The sequence below is a fragment of the Lolium rigidum genome, chromosome 5 (assembly GCF_022539505.1).
Source record: "Lolium rigidum isolate FL_2022 chromosome 5, APGP_CSIRO_Lrig_0.1, whole genome shotgun sequence".
NCBI lineage: Eukaryota > Viridiplantae > Streptophyta > Magnoliopsida > Poales > Poaceae > Lolium > Lolium rigidum.
In genome coordinates, this window is record NC_061512.1 from 56,449,918 (window position 1) to 56,454,783 (window position 4,866).

The following is a 4,866-nucleotide window of genomic DNA, read 5'->3' on the forward strand; positions in this document are numbered from 1 at the left end:
TGGAGTAGGATGATCCGGTTATGCGGTGAAAACCCTAAATCGTCGTAGATCTCATTAGCTTCATCTTGATCAAGCAGGACCACCGGGTATTCGTGCACCCCGTACGGATCATGGGTGGATCGGCTCTTTGAGCCGATTCACAGGATAACTCGAGAGCCGATCGAGGCTCGTATTTAACGTTTACATGTATGCCCGCAGAAACTAAGCGAGGCAACCTCATCACCTTCCCGACCGGTATAGGTCAGGTGGCACGCCCTTGCACTTCGCAACGCCGCGTGTGACCAGAAGAGCATTGCGGGCCGTCGCTCGGAGGGGTCTCAGCCAGCCGCAGCTCTAGGCTCCCCCCGGCTCTACAGTGTTGACAAGGCCGCTGCCCGCCGGTGGGTTTTGGCAGTCAACAGAAGCTACGGCACCTTTTGTCGCGGTTCTTTAGGGTTTTTTGTCCCGGTTGGAGACTCCGACCGAGACAAAAGGGTCTGAGGCCTTTCAAGTCGTCCTGACAGCCCTTATGTCCCAGGTGGAGACACGGGCCGGAACATAAGGTCCGACGGTTCGTTCCCGCGTGGAAATCGATCGTCTCCATTACTGCACACGGAAACAGAGAGAAGCAGAAACGACCGTCGGCCGGAATTTCCATCGCCGTTGGCGCCATGATCGGCACCTTTTCACCTCCCTCTCCCCTGTATATATACCTTGTTCTTCCTCAGATCTCCATAGTCACCAAAACTGCACCATTAGCCCCGGCCGGCCCTCATGGAACCCGAAATGGTCAAGCTCGCGTGCTCCCTTGACTTCCCTTGATCTAAAATCTACTACGATGTCATGGAGAAGATGAATTTCAAGATCACGTACACCCTCCGTGCGAAGAGGGTGGAGAGGTGGATCCGCGCTGTTAGGAGGGATTTCCTCGACGCCGCGGAAATTATGGTTAGTTTTCCATGGCTTAAAATTTAGAGATATCATGCATAAAGCATCCAAAATTCCAATGGCATTTTTTCTGTGTTTGAAGGTCGTGGGCTTGGACTGCGTGTTCATAGACCAACGCGCCGTCGTTCTGCAACTCTCCGTCGCGCAACACACTCTGGTCTTCCATATTGTGCATGCCGATGAAGTGCCACAAATGCTCATCGATTTCCTTGCGGACAAGAACATCAAATTATGTGGCCCGGCAATCCACAATGATGTGGATATGTTGCAGACCCACGGAATTAGTATTCCGTCTACGGTCAACCTCCAGCAGATCCTCCATAACCCCGTCCAAGAAAGCAGACTCCAAGTTTGATTGATTTGGCAAATCATTATATTGGGACGGATCTCGAGCAGAAGAAGAAGCTTAATTATAAGAAGAACAAGCGGTCGAAGCCCGCCAAAAAATTAGAAGAAGATGCACTGATTTTTGGATGGGACGATTTTCCCTTGAGCCATAATCAACTGCAGTATGCCGCTCTCGACGCTCGCCTCGACTTCGAGCTGGGTAGGAGGCATTTCCGGAAACTTGGGTACAATAGCCATATGGATTGCCTCGGACTTAATATTTATGAGTAGATGCATGGTGGTGTGGTCTATGGTACCATGTGTGCCTTCTATGTATGAACATATTTAATATATATTAAATCTTTCTATTATATTGTTATTTAAATTCCTCACACTTTTCTAATAGTTATGCATATGTTATTTGTCCACTTGCGGTTTAAAGATTGAAAGATATTAATTATTTGGAAATATTATATGAATATTGCAAATATTATTTGATATTAATATTAATAAAGGAATTAAAAATAAAATTATTCGATATTGAAATTCCTCACACTTTTCTAATAGTTACGCATATGTTATTTGTCCACTTGCGGTTTAAAGATTGAAAGATATCAATTATTTGGCAATATTATATGAATATTGCAAATATTATTTGATATTAATATTAATAAAGGAATAAAAATAAAATTATTCAATATTCAAATTCCTCACACTTTTCTAATAGTTATGCATATGTTATTTGTCCACTTGCGGTTTAAAGATTGAAAGATATTAATTATTTGGCAATATTATATGAATATTGCAAGTATTATTTGATATTAATATTAATAAAGGAATAAAAATAAAATTATTCGATATTCAAATTCCTCACACTTTTCTAATAGTTATGCATATGTTATTTGTCCACTTGCGGTTTAAAGATTGAAAGATATTAATTATTTGGCAACATTATATGAATATTGCAAATATTATTTGATATTAATATTAATAGAGGAATAAAAACAAAATTATTCAATATTCAAATTCCTCACACTTTTCTAATAGTTATGCATATGTTATTTGTCCACTTGCCGTTGAAAGATTGAAAGATATTAATTATTTGGTAATATTATATGAATATTGCAAATATTATTTGATATTAATAATAATAAAGGAATAAAAATAAAATTATTCGATATTCAAATTCTTCAAACTTTTCTAATAGTTATGCATACGTTATTTGTCCACTTGCGGTTTAAAGATTGAAAGATATTAATTATTTAGTAATATTATTTGAATATTGCAAATATTATTTGATATTAATAATAATAAAGGAATAAAAATAAAATTATTTGATATTCAAATTCCTCACACTTTTATAATAGTTATGCATATGTTATTTGTCCACTTGCGGTTTAAAGATTGAAAGATATTAATTATTTGGAAATATTATATGAATATTGCAAATATTATTTGATATTAATATTAATAAAGGAATAAAATAAAATTATTCCATATTTAAATTCCTCACACTTTTCTAATAGTTATGCATATGTTATTTGTCCACTTGCGGTTTAAAGATTGAAAGATATTAATTATTTAGCAATATTATATGAATATTGCAAATATTATTTGATATTAATATTAATAAAGAAATAAAAATAAAATTATTCGATATTCAAATTCCTCACACTTTTCTAATAGTTATGCATATGTTATTTGTCCACATGTTATTTGTCCACTTGCGATTTAAAGATTGAAATATATTCAAATTTCTCACATTGAAATGTTATATTATTATCGTATCGTAGTTTTGACAACAAGGTACAACCACATTCGGGGGAGGACGGCAGGAAAGAACTGAGAAGTTAAGCGTGCTGATGATGGAGTAGTGTGAGGATGGGTGACCGATCGGTCAGTGACCAAGTCTAGAATTTAAGTATAGATTACGTGTAATTAGTATTAACAATGGTCCAAGTGAGAGAGTAAAAAAAACTTTTTGTCTTGATTTTAGTTACGAGCTAGGACATAAGGGCATCTCCAACCGGGCGACCCAAACGGATGGCCCAGCGCGTCCGTTTTGGGCCGTTTGCGTGGCCGAGCGGACGCGCGGACAGCGGCCCGCGTCCGCGTGTCCGTTTGGGTCGCGCGCTGCGCCCAACGCGCGGACGCACCGCATAATCGGACAAATACGAAAAGAAACGAAACACGGAAATTTTAAACGATATTTCATAAACATATGCCCTATTTTGGGCAAAATTTATACATAGCCCTATTTTGGGCAAATAACTGACAAATGAAGCCCTATATGGCTTTTAAATTTAAACTAAAAACCCTCTAGTAGGGTTTGGTCGGCGGCGCGGTGGCCGCCGGTGCGCCGCCTAGCCCCTGTGGGCAAAGTCGGCGTCGTCGTCGTCGTCGACGACGTCCCCGGCGGCGAGGCACCGTTGTGGCTCGACCGCGCCGGGGACTCCGGCCACGGAGACCACGGGGCCTCCTCCCGGGCCGAGTGGGGGTCCGGAGCGACCCGAGGTAGCGGCGGCGCGGATAGCGGCGCCTCCTCCACCGAGGCGCTCGCTGCCTCTCTGCCGGGCGCGGCGCCCGGCCTCCGGCGGCGCCGCTCCTCCGCGCGACGCCCGGCCTCTCCGCCGCCGCTGCTCCTCGCGGCGCTCCTCGTCGGCGCGGCGCCCGGCCTCCTCCCCGCCGCGCCGCTTCGTCCTCGTCCCGTCGCGCCCGACGGGCCCGGGCGTAGAGCACCCGAGCTCCGCTTCCTCCTCCGCCAGCCGCGCCGCTTCCTCCCGGCTCGGAGGTACGGATGGCATCTCGAAGGTCCGGCCGGTTGGCCTCCTCCTCCGCCGCCGAGATGAGCTTGGCGGCGCGGATGTCCGGGTCCTCCTCCGAGGACTCGGGCTTCGGCTCGAGCAGCCGGCGGCGGCGGTTGCGGCAATGCGCGCCGCCGCGGGCGGCCTCTCCGATGTGGAGGCCGCCTCGGTTTGCTGCCGATGGCCGCGGCGCCGGCGGAGGCCGGCGGCCGCTGCTCGCCTCGTCGTCGTGGGCTCCGGGAGCGAAACCGCGCTTCGGGGCCATGGCGGCGGTTTCACGCGGAGTGGAGTGGGGACCGGAGTGGAGTTCCGGATCCCCTCCGGTCCCCATTTAATACCCTCCCGGGTCACCGCCGGGTGGGCCCAAAGGAGACGAGGCGACGGACGCCGGACGCGAGCGGACGGCGCGTGCCATCCGCGGCCACGCAAACCTAGCCAATATTTGGGCCGGGTTTGCGTCGTTCCGGACGCCGTGGCCGTCCGCTTTTGCGGTGCGTCGCCGCGTTGGGCCGGCATTTTGTCCGGATCGACCCATCCGGACGCGCGGGCGCGGGATGGGTCGCCCCGTTGGAGATGCCCTAAGGTCCTCCAGCCCAAACACCTACATCGCAGCCATGTGATGAACTTTCTGTCCCGGCTGGTAAGCGGATCGGGACAAAAGGCTGGCCTCCCATATCCCGGGTGACGGGCCGGAAAAAAGGTAACGGCCCGCGATAACATGCCTTTTCTCCGCAAGTGCCTCGTCGTCGGCACACCCCATCGTGGCCGTCCGCGCCGCATATTTCGAGGACGTAGTTGAGGACCTCCA